Source organism: Aotus nancymaae, unplaced genomic scaffold, assembly GCF_030222135.1.
Source record: "Aotus nancymaae isolate 86718 unplaced genomic scaffold, 86718_ANA_hifiasm-v0.15.2.pri h1tg000036l, whole genome shotgun sequence".
NCBI classification, from domain to species: Eukaryota; Metazoa; Chordata; class Mammalia; order Primates; family Aotidae; genus Aotus; species Aotus nancymaae.
In genome coordinates this window covers 48,602,743-48,619,996 of record NW_026988450.1, presented here as the reverse complement: position 1 = coordinate 48,619,996, position 17,254 = coordinate 48,602,743, and the positions used below count along the sequence as shown (strand labels likewise).

At 35.7% G+C, this 17,254-nt stretch overlaps 1 protein-coding gene across 7 annotated transcripts in view; it reads right to left on the bottom strand.

Annotated features, from left to right (window-relative positions):
- Positions 1-17,254, bottom strand: part of VPS13B (vacuolar protein sorting 13 homolog B) — an 839,649-nt gene that overhangs the window by 193,723 nt on the left and 628,672 nt on the right. The window lies entirely within an intron of this gene.

Here is a 17,254-nt window from a genome sequence, read left to right as displayed (position 1 = left end):
TTTTGACTTTTTTTTCTGCTTAAAGCTATGTGTTTTAAAAATGTTCTGGGTAATATTGTATATTTTTTAAACCATATTTTTGGGTATTGGTTATGGCAAATTTAATTTGCTTTTTAATACTTAGGAATCCACAGTTTTTACTGAAATAGCTCTTTAAATAAAAACGACTGCTGTATCTTGGCATACAATGTAGTAGGCTTTTAGAAAACTTCTAAATATTCACAGTTTTTCTTTAGTTTCATGATTGTTTTACTCTCTATGTTTTAATGGCCTCTGAATGTCAGTTTTATAGGGATGTTCTTGCCATAGAGTCCATCTATTCCATTTGCAGTCTATTTGAAATGTGTTATTAAAGTATTATTTATTTTAGGTTTTATTGATTGGATTGCTTTCAAGAATAGCATTTACATACAGTGTATTATATTCAACATATGGTTATTTAGTATTACTGTCATATGTGAAGTGGGTATATAAATTCTGCCTTGGAATTTGTATTTCTTGACCTTATCATGTGATCCTTATGAAATTTGGCACATATGAACCTTATGTGATTTCAAAGAAAATGCTGAAAGCAATTGATCATGACGTTAGATCTATGTGGTCAAGATCAAACACTAAGCTAGTGCATTCTTCTCTTTTTATATGATCAGTGATTTTTAAAGCAGTGAGAATATGCACAGTAGATCCATTCCATAGCAACACTGTGCTATTCTCTCTTTTAAATATAATGGCCAAGTCTGGTGAAAGGATAATAAAAAGTCTGTTGCTCTTAGGATCTACAATCAGTTTGTAGGAGCTATGTAACCTGCTAGGACTTATGCATCTATTTCTAGGGTCCCACCACTGCAGCCATCATCAAAAGTGGTTATTATCAGGTAAGTAGTGCCATGATAGACCTAAACAAGGAGACATAATTCTTCATTTTGAAGAGAATACAATCTGCAGATAAAACAATGATCTAACAGCGAAAACAGAGATCTTAAGTGACATAAATAACAAAATAATGAAGAGATGATTAAATTGATGTAGAAATATTAATGTCTAAAAAACTGGCAAATAAAACATGATAAGTAAAACAAGTTACAGTAACTGCATATTCAAACTTACATGACACTGACAATTGTTATCCTTGTGGCATATTTAATCAATTTTCTATATTTTTCTAGAAATAAAAATTCCAAGTAGCAAAATAATGCATACTGAAGGACGTGCATTAACTATCCTATTGTATATCAACAGTACTAACAATAAGACACTAAAACTAAAAAACATAAGGCTGACATATATCACCACACAAAACTTTTGTCAAAGAACACCATGAAAAGTTAAGTGACAAAAAAGATGAAATTGTAACATGTGACAGTGAAAGAAAAGGGACACCATTAATATATAAAGAGTTCACATATTCAATATAGGTACCAATAGAAAAATCAGTGGATGATAGAATTAGCAATTAATAAATGAAAATTACTAAACAAAACAATAAACAAAAGCAAATGGCATACAAACATTTAAAAATACAAACATTAACAGATACTAAATGTTAGCAATAACAAAAGAAACAAATCTTTTCAAATAAGGTAGAAATTTTCACCCATCAGATAGGCTAAGACTAAAAAAACTGACAACGGGCCTGTAATCCCAGCATTTTGGAAGGCCAAGGTGAGCAGATAGCTCAAGCCCAGTAGTTCGAGATCAGCCTGGGCAACATGGCGAAACCCCATCTCTACAAAGAAATTCAAAAAATTTTGGCTGGGCATGGAGATGCCTGCCATGCCTGTAGTCCCCAGAATAGCAGCTACTTAAACGGATAAAGTGGGAGGATCACCTGATCCTGGAAGGTTGAGACTGCAGTGAGCCATGATTGTGCCACACTCCAGCCTGAGCAACAGAGTACCATCCTGTCTCAAATAAAAACAAAAACAAAACAACAATGACAACAATCAAAAAACCAACACCTGATAATGCCTGTATTGGTAGTTTGTGATGAGAGATCCACTCTCATTAATTTCTTTCTGGAGAGTATTTTATAATACACAATAGATTTTAAATGTGTATGTCACTTGACCTAGCAAATTAGCGAGTAGGAATTTAATCCAAATAAGAAGTCAGGTAAGCATATAAATAAACATACTGGAGAATTACCATAACAAAAATAGAAAACAATCTAGGTATCCACCAATTAATGTTTAAATAAATTAATTAATGTTTAAATAAATAAATATTCTATATAATTGTTTAAGAGAATAAAGATCGTTATGGTCAACATAAGACAGTTGTTTTATATTGCTGGTAGGAAAAAAAAGGCAAGCAGGTTAAGCATTTTTGTTTACTGGCCATTCAGGATTCCTTCTCTTCAAAGAATTTATTTACACATTTTTCTCTTGAGTTCTTTTTCTGACTGACTTGTAGGAATAATGTTCAGAGTATTAGTGTTTTGTTTGCCTTATTTAGCAAAGGCTTCCTCATGTGAAGAGGCAGTGTTTAACTGTATTCTAATGCTTTTTGCATGTATACTTTTTTAACAGATATGGCTAAAAAAATCTGTGAACTTTTACTTTATGAATTTATCCCCAGGTAATTACATATGTTCCTATAGTTTCTTAAAGCATTTTTAAGCTTTTGTTTTTACCTTTAGCTGTTGAATCCTCCTGGAGAGCACTGCTTTAAGAAAAAATAGGAAAACTCTGCTCAGCTTCACTCTTAATCAGGGATACACAAATTAAAACAAGAAATAAAATTTTTCGAGTGGAGAGATCCAAGATAGCTGATCACCAGCAGCTCGGGATTGTAGCTCCCAGAGAAAACACACAGAGTGAGAGGACGCCACACTTTCAGACGAATTTTTGTTACCCACGGACTGGAAGATTCCCAGTGGAGGAGCCCCATGGGTCACCAGGGCGGCTCTTGTGGCCGGCGTCACGGTTTTGCCGGCCCCCCAGCGCGGTGGTTCTTGGTGCAGAGTAAACGGGACTGATCGATGTTTGGAGCTCCGGGAAGGCAGAGTCACTCATTTATCTGATAGAAGAAGGGACTCAAGAGGGAAGCCAGACTGGAGATTACCAGGCAGAAAAGCACCACGAATCTTGATGCTGCTGTTTTGGCCGGCGCAGTGGGTTGCTCAGATTTTGGCACTGGGAATCAACAAGTTGGATGTCCACTCAGAGACCTAATTTGAAAGTAGGCAATTACAAAGACGACAGGTGGATGAATTCACAACGAAGGGAAGAAACCAGCGTAAACAGGCTGAGAATACCCAAGATCAGAATGCCTCTCCTTCTACAGGTGATCACAGTTCCTCATCAACAAGAGAACAAGGCCTGATGGAGAACTCCATTAACAGATTTAGGCTTCAGAAAGTGGATAATAAGGAACTTTAGTGAACTAAAAGAACATGTTCTAGCCCAACGTAAAGAAACTAAGAACCTTGAAAAAAAGTTTGACGAAATTCTAACGAGAATAGACAATTTAGAGAGAAATATAAGTGAATTAATGGAACTGAAGAATACAATACGAGAACTCCATGAAGTATGCACAAGTTTTAACAGTCGAATTGATTAAGCAGAAGAAAGGATATCAGAGGTCAAAGACCAACTTAATGAAATGAGCAAAGTCTCCAAAAAATATGGGACTATGTGAAAAGACCTAATTTACGATTGATAGGTATACCTGAATGTCATGAAGAGAATGAACCAAGTTGGAAAATATTCTTCAGGATATTATTCAGGAAAACTTTCCTAATCTAGTAAGGCAGGACAATACTCAACTCCAGCTAATCCAGAGAACACCACAAAGATATTTCTCAAGTAGAGAAACTCCATGACACATAATCGCTAGATTCACTAGGGTTGAAATAAAGGAGAAAATTCTAATGGCAGCTAGAGAGAAAGGTCACGTTACCCATAAAGGGAAGTGTATCAGACTCACAGCAGACCTCTCACCAGAAACCCTAAAAACTAGAAGAGAGTGGGGGTCAATATTCAATATCCTCAAAGAAAAGAATTTTCAACCCAGAATCTCATATCCCGCCAAACTAAGCTTTATAAACGAAGGAAAAAGAAAATTTTTCACGAACAAGCAAGCACTCAGCAATTTCATCACCACCAGGCCTGCTTTACAAGAGCTTCTGAAAGAAGCACTACAAACAGAAAGGAACAACCAGTATCAGTCATCCCAAAAACTTACCAAAACATAAAGAATATCTTTATAATGAAGAATCTACATCAACTAATGGGCAAAATAGCCAGCTAGCATTAAATGACAATATTGAACTCACAAATATTAATTCTAAATTTAAATGGATTAAATGCCCCAATCAAAGACACAGACAGGTAAATTGAATAAAAAGTCAAAACCCATCGGTACGCTGTATCCAGATCTATTTCACAAGCAACGACATACAAAGACTCAAAACAAAGGGATGGAGGAAGATTCACCAATTAAATGGAGAACAAAAAAAAAAAAAAAGAAAGAAAAAAAACAGGAGTTGTAACTTCCGTCTCTCACAAAATAGACTTTAATAGTAACAAAGACTAAAAGAAACAAAGAAGGACATTACATAATGGTAAAAGGATCAATGCAACAACAGGAGTTAATGATTATAAATATATATGAACCCAATACAGGAGCACCCAGATACATAAGACAAGTTCTTAATGACTTATAGAGAGACCTGGACTCCCGCACAATAATAGCGGGAGATTTTGACACCACATTGTTAATATTTGACGGATCAACGACATAGAAAATTAATAGGGACATCTATGATTTGAACTTAGACCTGGAATAAGTAAACTTAGTGAATATTTATAGAATTCTCCACCCCAGGTCCACAGAACATACATTTTTCTCAGTATCACATTACACCTATTTTGAAAGTGACCACATAATTGGAAAATTGGAAGTAAATCATTTTTCAGCATTTGCATAGCATTTCACAGACTTAAATGAAATATTGGTTGGCTGTTTGTTATTTTCTTCCCTTATTCCTTCCTGTCTCCGTTGTTAAGCACAATTATTGGCATAAAAGAGGTTTTTAATACCTATTTTTAGATTGCATTCCAGCCCGGGCAATAGAGCAAGAATCCTGTTCTCTCTCACCCTTTTTCTTTCTCTTTCTTTCTCTCATAAAAAAAAAAAAATTCATCCATCAGATTAGCATAAATTAAAAAGATTGATAATATCTAATAACATGTATTGGGGGAGAAGGAGAAGAAACAAATTCTCCCATGGATGATTAAGAGTGTACATGCAGTATTTTTGCATGAGCAGAAGAGAAACCTGACAATGAATGTTTATCGAAATTATAAATGTACATGTCCTTGGAATCAGAAAGGCCATCTGTAGGACTGTCCCTTAAAGAAACACTTAAGAATATAAAAATAAATGTCCAAAGAACTTGACTGCAACATCATTTGAAATATTAATAATTTGGGAAAATTTAAACTAAATATCTATCTATAGATAAATATAAAATAAATTACGACTGCACCATAAATACTGCATAGAATACTATGCTGCTGATAAAGAGAATGGTGTGACTCATATATACTGAAACAGAAGAGCTTAAAAATGTATTGATCAGTGAATAAAACAAAGAAATAGGACATCGATTCAGTAAATTCAAATGTAACAAATCTATCTGCATACATAAATACACACACATATGCACGTGTTTTAAGTACTGCTGGATGATCATCTCTAGGATGATCCTAAACATATGCTGACATAAGTTATTCAGGACTTAAACACAAAATAGCACTATTTACCAAGCAGTTACAAAAATTAAAGGGAAAAAGAAAAAAACACTTCAGTGGGTATTTGATGCCCTTTTCTCAAGGTATAAACTAGAGGAATAGCAAAGTCTAATAATGTAGATAAGAGTTTTCCTGGTAAGTGAAGTGGATTTCTCTTTTGGCACAAGTTAGAGGACCTGGCCATCTGGCACCAAGCCTCAGAGTCTACCCTGCGCCATTACAGGGGGATATGGCTTAATAGGAGACACAGTAAACCAACTGGCAATAGTAGAAAGCATAACAGAAATTAGAAATTAAATAAATAAAAGTCTAGGAAATTCATCCAAGGAATCCAAAATGACTATTTCCCAACAAAATATTAGTACACCTGGTTTTTAAAGTATGCCTGAATTTACAGGGTTGATAAAACAGAATAAATGAAATTAGGACCATCTACAAAAATACAGGTTGCATGGTTAATGAATATTGAATGCAGGATAGGGCTGGTGGCTCCTTTCCCAGTTTTTGCTAAAATCTCTACTTTGGATATGCCTGTAGTCATTAATATCCACAAAGGTAAGCATGCCTGTGTTTACCATTTGAGTCGTATAAAACATAACATGACTCAGTGCAGCCAGCTCAAAATGAAACTCTGAAAGCAGTTGTAGGTATGTCAGAACCCCAGAGAAATGGCTCAAGTTCGAAAGTCACCCTTTAGTCCCATATGTTCTAATGGCTAGAAGGTGAGGGGCATGACTCCTAGTCTTCCTGTCCTGTCCTCAATTTAACTTCTCCTTAATTCCATCATCAGGTCTAGAATATAGGATTCATATTACACATTCTTCAAGGTCAACACACTGGGGAATGCACCAGATAAAGTAAGATTAAGGAGCCTATGAATATAATACAAATGGAGTGACAAACAGAGAACTATTTTATACTGGAAGCTCTTTCAGACCTCTTCTGGATTTATTCAAGTCATAGGAAGTTCTCAAAAATAATAAACTCCTGCTGATGTTGATGAGCACATTTACACTGCTGTCCCTAAGCAGAAGAAACAGGAGAAAGTCGTATCTTATGAGGAATAACAGAAGGTAGGAAATGTGTCAGAATAAATGACAAACTGCCTACAGTCATAAATTTGGTTCAGAGTGAGTTAGGATTCACTTTAATAAGATATTTGTATTGACAAAGCTGTAATAATTGTTTTTCTTCTGGGCTGATTAGGTTTCAAAGAAAAAGAAAACCAAAAAAACCCAACACCCTGTCCCAAATCTCATCATATTATGTCATAAGGAATACTTAAAGAGAAGATTCAGAAAGCCCCAACTCAGTTCCCAGATGTATCAAGACTTTGATGAAGACTTAAGACTGTATTCTTTGTGTTTGTAGATTTGCTCTTCTTCAGGAAAAAACCTTAATTTCACTTAATTGTTTGGAAAGGCTTCCAGTAGATCTGATAAAAGTGGTCTTTTAAAGTGCTGCTATTTTTTTTAACCCTTAGCAAACATTCATAGAATTAAGTATGTGTTTGCTTACCACTTGAATTGTGTAAAATACAACATGATCCAGTGCAGCCAACTCAAAATGAAACTCTAAAAAGGAACTCACTTCTCTTCCTCCTCCTCCTCCCTCCTCCCCTTCTTCTGCTTTCTTCTTTTAACCTTTTATGCTTGGAACCTAATAGTACCTGACAGCAGGGAGGAGATAGCAGAGTGAGGAAAAGCATCTGACAAGGCCAGTTGGGGAGAGGATGGGAAGGATGGAGACATCTTGGTTTGGAAGGCTAGGAAGCAGGCAAAAACTGGTTGTCACTTCAAATCACTAACTGGGCCCACTGATTCCATCCACAATCCTAACCCACTTCCTCAGGACACCCTATGCCTCAGTTTCTTCCCATCAGTGAAATGCTAAATAGCAGCACCTACCACAGCCAAGAGATGAATTCTGAGCACTTAACACAACAGCAGTTTATAGATACAAAAATACCTCTCACTCTGAACTCACATTTTATTTGTAATCTTCTACTTATCAAAAAATTTGTTTTTCCAAGCTCACATAGGACAGATCAATGCTACAATTTTTAAAGCTTTGTTATTACTCTGCTTTGTTCCATTGTGTGGCAGATTTTTTTTTATAATGAAGTTGAGTTTTTACTAAGATCTTAAAGAAAATATGTTTTTTCCATAGATTTAAGTGATAATTTCCTCATTTTTAGACTGATATAACACTGAATATATAATGAAGTCCTATTACACTGGATACTTCTCAGTGCTATCCATCAGAGACAAAGAGTTTTTATACTTTAAACAATATGAATAAAGAGCACTGAATCTTAAAAAGCCAAATGTCATAAAAATCTGTTTGTTTCAAAGTAAAATATCTATTATAAAGAGGACTAGAGTGAGACTTTTTTTTTTTTGAGACAGAGTCTTGCTCTGTCACCAGGCTGGAGTGCAGTGGCATGATCTCAGCTCACTGCAACCTCCGCCTCCTGGGTTCAAGCGATCCTCCTGCCTCAGCCTCTTGAGTAGCTGAAACTACAGCCACACGCCACCACGCCCAGCTAATTTTTGTATTCTTAGTAGAGAAGGGGTTTCACCATGTTGGCCAGGATGGTCTTGATCTCCTGACCTCATGATCTGCCTGGCTTGGCCCCCTAAAGTGCTGGGATTACAGGCATGAGCCGTCGCACCCGGCCTAGGGTGAGACTTTAAATCAACATAATTTTCCTCTTTATTCTTCTCCCTTCTCTTAACAATTATTTTCAATCAAACATAGGTTGATAATCCATGCCTCTTTCTGTTTTCTCTTGGTTTATGAGCATTTCTGCAAATGAACTGGCTACAGAATGGCAGACAGATAAATTAGTATAATAGTTATTTTCCCTGGCATTTCCAGGCAAAGATTATTGTTGTGGGAGAGTCCAGTAACAACAGTCACAATATTTTGGTTCTGCTGATTCAATTTCCTTATGAAACTCAGTCTTTTATATTTCCATGGAAATGAGTGCTCACTTAAATATGAAACACTATCAAGGAAACTAAATTTCCCTGTGGTGTATAATTCTTATAAATTTGTGCTACTAGAAAATGTCTAATTAAAATTTGAGGAATGAGCCCTAAAAAATAAACTTTTGATTCTGAGTGTACCTCATTTTCGCCATGTTTTCTTCAGCAAGCAAATAATCTGTCATCCTACTCCTGCTATTAACTTCTTGTTGTACTATTCTGATGCTGTTGCTGCTTGCAAACCTGGATAATGAAATCTTGCTCAACATTATCAACTTTTGGAATTATACCATGCTTTAATTCTCATTTTTTTTTTTCATACAGGGTCTCACTCTTGCCGAGGCTGGAGTGCAGTGATGCAATCTAATCATGGGTCACTGCAGCCTCAACCTCCCTGGGTTCAGGTGATCCTACCTTAGCCTCCTGAGTAGCTAGGAGTACAGGAGTGTGTCACAACACCCAGCTAATTTTTGTATTTTTTGTAGAGATGGCGTTTTGCTACATTGCCAAGGTTAGGCTTAAGTGATCCACCCATTTTTGTCTCCTAAAGTGCTAAGATTATAGACATGAGTCACCATGGCTGGCCTAATTCTCAGTCTTACGGATGGTAATGTTGGCATTACTGATATTACTGAATATGTAAATGATGAACATATTACTGATGCTAATGTCAACATTATTAATGAAAATAATAGTTTTTCCTAAATTATTATAGATTCGAATTTCAGTAACTTTTTGCTTTGATGTCACATTGCACTGAATTTTCTGATAGTAGCACATGCTAAAAAATCACAAATGTCTCAGAAGCATAATAAAACAAGCACTTGTATGCTACAGCATTGCAAACAGCCTCAAGATTTACTTCTGCCTCCATTTTATGAGTTCTATAAAGTCCAGAGGACTTACTGTGACTTTTTTTTCTTTAAGGAAATAACAGAATATATGTTTTATTCACTTTTTCTGTGAAGTCTTCAAAGACCTGTTATTATGGGTTATAAGCATACTATAGTCTGCTGTAGCTGATGAGCCCAGGCCTTGCCCAGGCTGCCACAGAACCAAAGTGGTATCTATGGCTGCTCAGGGAGACTGGTTCTCTTTGGCCTGAGATACAGTGGGCTGTCAATTAATTAAACAGAATTTAAATGACTTCTGATGAACTCTTGAGGGACAACTGGCAGGTGATATGATACTGTCCTATAAACGAGGTCTGTGAAATAAACAATTTGTCACTAACTCGGGATTCACAGCTTTACTTTCATGAAGCTTTCCCATATTTTGTTTTATGAGAATGTATAATATGAAAGAATGTGTGGAGCAATGCAAAGAACATGGATTTTGGAGATAGTAAGATCTAGGCATAAGTCCTAATCCCTTTAACTGGGTAAATTTAACTTTGCTGTGTCCCAGTTTGTTTCAAAAATAGTGATAATAAACACAACTTGTGAAACTTTGAAAGCCTTGCTAATTAGTGGAAATTATACCCAGCTTTGCTCTGGTAAACATATTTCTATTTAGTTTTAAAAATAATAATAATCATTGAGGCTTGATATAATAGTCAAGATAGTTGCATTTCTGGCTGAGAAGAAATTACAGACCTGACAATTTCCCTCTACTTTGGTTCTGATAATTATCAAAACTATATTCTTACCTTCTTTCCCATCCCTTAGAAGTATCTGGCCTACATATAAGGCCTACATATAAGGAAGTAAATAACCTACAAGGCAAAATACATACTTTCCATTTTCTGAACTAGAAGTTAGGGTGCTGATTTCTTTTCCAAAGTGTCTGGGTATATCAACTTCTTTACAAAGAAGGGACTGAAAAGAGACTTTAAAGTAATTTACAAGTAAACATGGTGAGCGCATCAGAACTTTTATTTCAAAGAGCTTTCTTTTTTTGGGGGGAGCGGGGATGGAGTCTTGCACCGTTGACTGGGCTGGAGTGCAGTGGCATGATCTTGGCTCACTGCAACCTCCGCCTCCCAGGATCAGGCCATTCTCCTGCCTCAGCCTCCCAAGTTGCTGGGATTACAGGTTCCCGCTACCACACCTGGCTAAATTTTTGTATTTTTAGTAGAGACAGGGTTTCACTATGTTGGTCAGACTGGTCTTGAACGCATGACCTTGTGTTCCACCTGCCTCAGCCTCCCAAAGTGCTGGGATTACTGGAGTAAGCCACCATCCCCAGCCAGAGCTTTCTTTTTTGATCAAGCAGCTAGCCAGAGTAGGGTAGGAGGAAACACCTAAAAAGGAGTTAGGGTAGCATGTGAGTGCTTAGAGATCCCTTACTCTTTATTCCTCTGTCTCAATTTACTGAGATAAAATGTTCCTAGTTTTTTTTAGCTGAATCCTTTTATCTCATGCCAAAAACAAACAAAGGTGTTTCTTCTTTTTTTGTTTTTTTTCCTTTTGAGATGGAATTTTGACATGTCACCCTGGTTAGAGTGCAATGGCGCGATCTCAGCTCACTGCAAACTCCGCCTCCCGAGCTCAAGTGAATCTCCTGCCTCAGTCTCCCTAGTAGCTGGGAATACAGGAGCTGCCACCACGCCCGGCTAATCGGCTAATTTTTTGTATCTTTAGTAGAGATAGGGTTTCACCATGTTGGTCAGGCTGGTGTCAAACTCCTGACCTTGTGATCCACCCGCCTCGGCTTCCCAAAGTGCTGGGATTACAGGTGTGAGCCACCGCGCCCGGCCACAAAGGTGTTTCTTAATAGAACTTAAAGAGAATTTAAAGGACAGCATTTTGGAAAGTCCTATCATACTGCATAGTCTATCTATGAAACTGATAATACTAAAGCTCCCAAGGAGCCTCTGCCAGAAGCCAAGGGTTGTCATTGGTTTTGGCTGTGCTCAATGGCTTCAAGTGTAATCCCCTGCAATAAGAGGTCACTATCAGAACAGTCACCTCTTGATCACTGGACATGTAAAAGGCAAGCTACAAGCTTACTGAATTTCATGCATTTTTCTATTATTTACTTTTTGATTTATAGTTTAAATGGCTCATTTCTTTTTCTTATATACCCACAAAAGCAAATGTAGTCCATGGAGCCCCTATAAAGCCTGCAAGTTAAATTGTGAAGGAACCTAGATCCATTAAACATCATAATAATTCAATGTCAGGACAGCAAAAATCAACCGAGAAACCAGTTCCAAACTGCTCTGGATGCAAAGAAAGTGCCACCATCTCCTTGTGGATATCCACACATTTGGCTAACTCTATAAGCACTGTTTCACATGCTGTGCTATTCCACACCTATTCTGCATCTCATAAGATGTGATGGGAAGGGCAAGAGATTTCCTGGTTTGAAATCTGCAGTCCATAGGAAAAAGAAGAGGAAGAGGAAAGGATTAAATTGGCTGCTGGAATGTTTGACCATCAATGTCCACTTGCTCTTACTTTTAGAACCAACTCTTTCATATCTTGCTAAAAATAAGTATATTTTTTATACTAAATGATGCTAACCAGTAGATAATATGTGAAATATCAATTTAATGATTCCTTTTAATTCATTTTCTGTGCTGTTCTGTGTTCCTGATCTCTTTCTTATTGATATTTGGTTGTTTCATATTGAATTCTAATGTAGGTTTCAGATATTTTACAGGCCAACATATGATTAAAATTCAGCACAAGTAAACACAAGGTGCTATTTGGTAAAAAAAAAAGAAAAAAAAAATACAGTCACATATTCAAGGCAGATCAACTTAATCCCAACTGTAAACCTTTTCTTTTCTCTAAGCAAAGTTGGATTCTGTAACATTAAAGCTAGTCACTGCATTTAAATGATTTCCCCGATATTCATTTGTTTTAAGTACATGTTGATGATTACAATGGAAGTCACAAAGGCCAGAGCACTAATCTTTTCCTCATGTCTAAAAATCAAAGTCTCCATTTTAATACTAATAATCACTGAAGTCTCAACTTATATTTGAAAAATATTTCATATTTCTATATAATTTCATAAATATCATCTCACTTGAAACTCAGATTTAAGCACTAATCAACTGAGAGCAGATATTATTATACCCGTTTTAGAGATGAGAAAATTAAAGCACCAAGAAATTTAGCTATTTGCATCTAAGATCTCTGGCATTAGAACCAAGACTAAAAGTCAAGATTTCTGATTTCTGTTCTAATACCCTTCCTCATATAATATTATTTCCTTCAGCTGGTTGGGTCATTTCTTATTTAACCTTCTCACCACTTTTCTCTCTGAAGCATACACTAGAATGCCTGTCATTTAAGAGATCTACTTACTTGCTAATTCCTGTCAAAGTAATAATTTCATTTCACATTACTAGCCAGCAAGCAACGTTCCCAGCAGCTAAATTTTCAGATAAATGTTCAGAGTGTGATCATTATGACATTAAAGTCATAGGTTAATTCTAAGCCTTTCCAGGGATGTTAACAAAACCTTTGATTCTAAAGAGGTATATAATTCAATCTTTTTCTTAAAGTCACAATAACTAAATGAAATCAAGATATGATTTATGAGGTGTAAGAAGCCATTTTATGATTTTTCAACTGTTGGTTTACTCAAATGTCTCTGGCACATTTCTGCAGTCCTATTCATGAAAAGATAAAAAAAAAGCCTCGACTATTCTAAGTATAAATTTTTAAACCACAATAGCTATAATTATTTTGAAATGATGTGCATTTTTTTTTGCCAATTACAACTACTTTGGAAAAACACTTACAGATATTAATAATGATGACAAAAGCAACAATATTTATTAGTATCCATTGAGCCTTGTGCCATACACTTAGCTAAGAACTTCACACATATTGTTTAATCCTAATAGCAACCATAGAAGGCTGCTACTAGTATTATTCTCATATCACAGACAAGGAAACTGAGGCATAAAAGGAGGTTAAATAATGTGTTTGAGGTCACACAACTGTAAGGAGTAGAATCAGGATTAAAACTTAGTACTGAGAGGTCTAATCCTGAGCTCTCATAGGACTCCATATTTCAAATTTGACTCTTCATTGGACCTTAGGCATTTATAAAACTTCAAAATACAGAAATTGTCTCCTATTAGACAGCCTATCTTAAAAATCACAGTGTCCTACAGAGAAGTGTGTTATGACCTACTTTTTCAGTATGACACATTCAAATAAACTTTAACTTCTATATTTTAGTATAGTTGATGTTTGAAAAGTTACAATAAGGTAAATAAGTTGCAAGATGGCAGAAGTAACTGTTTTCAGTTGGTTTCTTTGCTAGGTCCTACCACACATTAATGGGTAACAAGATATTGCACTAAGGAGTTAGTTAAATTCCCTCAGAATTGTTCAACTCCTTCACAATTGACCAGATGGCACAGCCATTTCTTCAAAAACAAACAAAAAATCCCTAAACAAACAAGAAGAAAAATGACTTTTTGAGGCTGCCTTGGGCTGCATAGTCAAGATATGAGGCAATTTCAAATCTGGACTCCATTACCTTAAACAAAACAAATACCGATTTTTAAATATTTATAAACACAACTAATACGATTATGTTAAAAACAACTACATACATCTTTATTTAAATGAGAACTGCCAATAATACAGCTGCTATATATAAAGGTACTGGCAGAAGATCTCATTTCTGTTAGAGGTTGCTCCAGGTGGGAAGGGCATGAAAAAGCCCATTGCCACATTGTTCTAACACGTTTTAAAATAAGTTAACTCACAGACTTATCATCTATTTGGAAAATCATTTGAAGTAGATTATTAATATTAATATTCACAAAAAATTCAAGTTGATAATTTAGTCTTTAAATAATCTGTTTTTAAATTAAGGATGAAAAGCATATTGCTATGTATAGCTTAAAGATACAGTCAGCATAATTAAGAATCAGTAAATTACACAGAATGTGAATTATACTCTATTTACAGGAGTTTCAAAATTATAATTGTCATAATTTTAATTTTACTTTGGCTTTCTAAAACAGAAGTAGATATAGATTCCACTTATTTATGCTGGGAAGTATCTCAAATAGGTTTTTAAATATATATGTATAAAGTCATCTTTTGTTGTTCACAGAAGACTGGTTCCAGGACCTCCTGTGGTTGGCACACTCCACAGATGCCCCAGCTCCTGATATAAAATGACCTGGTATTTGCATTATAACCTATTTATATCCTACTGTATACTTTAAATCATCTCTAGAATACTTATAATACCTAATACAATATAAGTGCTATATAAATAGTTGTTATACTGTATTGTTTAGAGGATAATAAGAAAGTCAGTGTATGTCCTGTAAAGAGGCAATTTTGTTTGGAATACTTTTGATTTATGATTGGTTGAATCCATGTATGTTAACCCGTGAATACTGAGGGCCAATTTTATACAGTAATCCCCTGCCCTTATCTGTGGTTTCAGTTACCTGTAATTACTTGTGGTCTGAAAATATATCTTGAGAGAGAAAGAGAGACCACATTCACATAACTTTTATTACAGTATGTTATAATTGTATTATTTCATTATTTATTATTGTTGTTAATCTCTCACTGTGCCAAATGTATAAATTAAACTTTTTCATAGGTATGTATGTATAGGAAAAAACAGTATATATAGGGGTTAGTACTATCCACAGTTTCGGGACCCATTGGGGATCTCGTAATATGTTCCCTATGGATATGGGATATTACTACATAGTATACACATATATGTAACTATATATATTTACATTGTATATATCAGTCACATGTGCTGGGGAAAGCAGGTTGACAGGAAGGGCAATGAATCTCACAGCATTTTCCCCTTCTAATTTGATTTGATAGTATATGAAAGGAAAGCCCTAAGGAATGTAGAGAGAGAACACCATTGCTGCCCTCTGAGTGTGTGCTTACTGGTGACACGGGAAGAATCAAGTTAATGCTGACAACTCCCTGGGAGCAGTAACGACTGATTAGGATATATGTAGCTGATTTGCGCTCAAGATGTAAAGATATCAAAGTATCACTTTTAGAGGAAATCCCCTATTAAATTTCCCAGAAAACCAGGTCCTGGCTAATGGACTAGAAAACATTATTATAATTTTTAAATGGCAGGATTTCTGGTGCCAGCCCAAACTGGAATAACATCACTGCAGCCTAACTCTCATGCTGCTTACAATTTAAAACTTTGTAAAAAACACAAAAAAACAAGTAAGTACCTGAGAATTCTGAAAAGTGTAAATCAGAACAATGTAGCCTGGGGAGGAAAGTCCAACCTGTGGCTATAACCTATGTGGTGATGAATTTCCCAGTCTGTGTTATTTGTTTCTTCTGTTATAACTTTGACTTGAGAGTGAGCCCTATGTTGTGGTGCACAGTGAAGGTAAGGACACACCTAAAACTCCAAGAGAAACATTATCTGGGAATTAAGGCCCCTGTGGTTTCCAGAGTGTGGGGGAATCTTGGTGCTTTTTCTTTTTTTTTTTCCCCCCTCTCTCTCCTGCCTTTGCCCTGAGGATGGACCCAATACCGAATATGTGTGTGTGTGTGTGTGTGTGTGTGTGTGTGTGTGTGTAGAGGGGAGTGTTATAGTGGTGGTAGATAAACACACCTGAAATGAATTGAAATATAAGTTCTTAACTGAGAAATAGAAACATAGAAACTACAAAAAACAACCAAATGGAAATTTTAAAAGTGAAAAATGTAATAGAAATTATCCAATCTGAAGAGTGGGGAAAAGAAAGAAAAAAAAAAACGAGTCTTAGACATTTGTAGGACAGTATTAAAGAGCTTAACACTTGAATTCCAAAAGGAGAGGAGAGAATGGTGCAGAAAGATTATTTGAAGAAATAAAGGCCAAAAGTTTTCAAACTTAGTAAACAAAACCAAAACGAAACACCCATAAATTTACAGCCAAGATCGGAGAACCCCACACAGGACAGAATTAAAAAAACCAAGCCCAGACACACAAAAGTCAACCTACAGAAAACTGATGATAAACAGGTGTCTTCAAAACAGCTAGAGAAAAACAATGCATTACAAATATGGAAACAATCATTGGAATGAACATGGATTCCTCATCAGAAACCACAGGGGAGAGAAGAACATAAAATACTATCTCTAAAATGCTAAAAGAATTGTCAACTCAGAATTTTACATCCAGCAAAAATATCCTTTAGGAATGAGAAAAAAAAAAGATACTCGTAGATGAAGGAAAACAGTATTTATTGCTAGCAGCTCTACTCTAAAAGAAATGCAAAAGGAGGTTCCTAATGCTGAAGAAAAATGTACCAGGGGGAAACTTGGAACTCTGGGAATAAAGGAATAGCCCTAAACATGGTAAATGGCTGGGAATATAAAAGACCACTTTTCCCTTATTCAGTTCTTTAAAATATGTAAGATTATTGAAACAAATATCAAAATCTTATCTGGCAGGGTTTGAATACATAGATGTAATAGTTATGACAATTATAACATAAATAGAAGATAGTAAAGGAATCTATGTAGTTGTAAAGCTCTCCCATCCTCCTTTAAGTGATGAAATATTACCTCTAAATAGACTGTGAATGATTAGGCA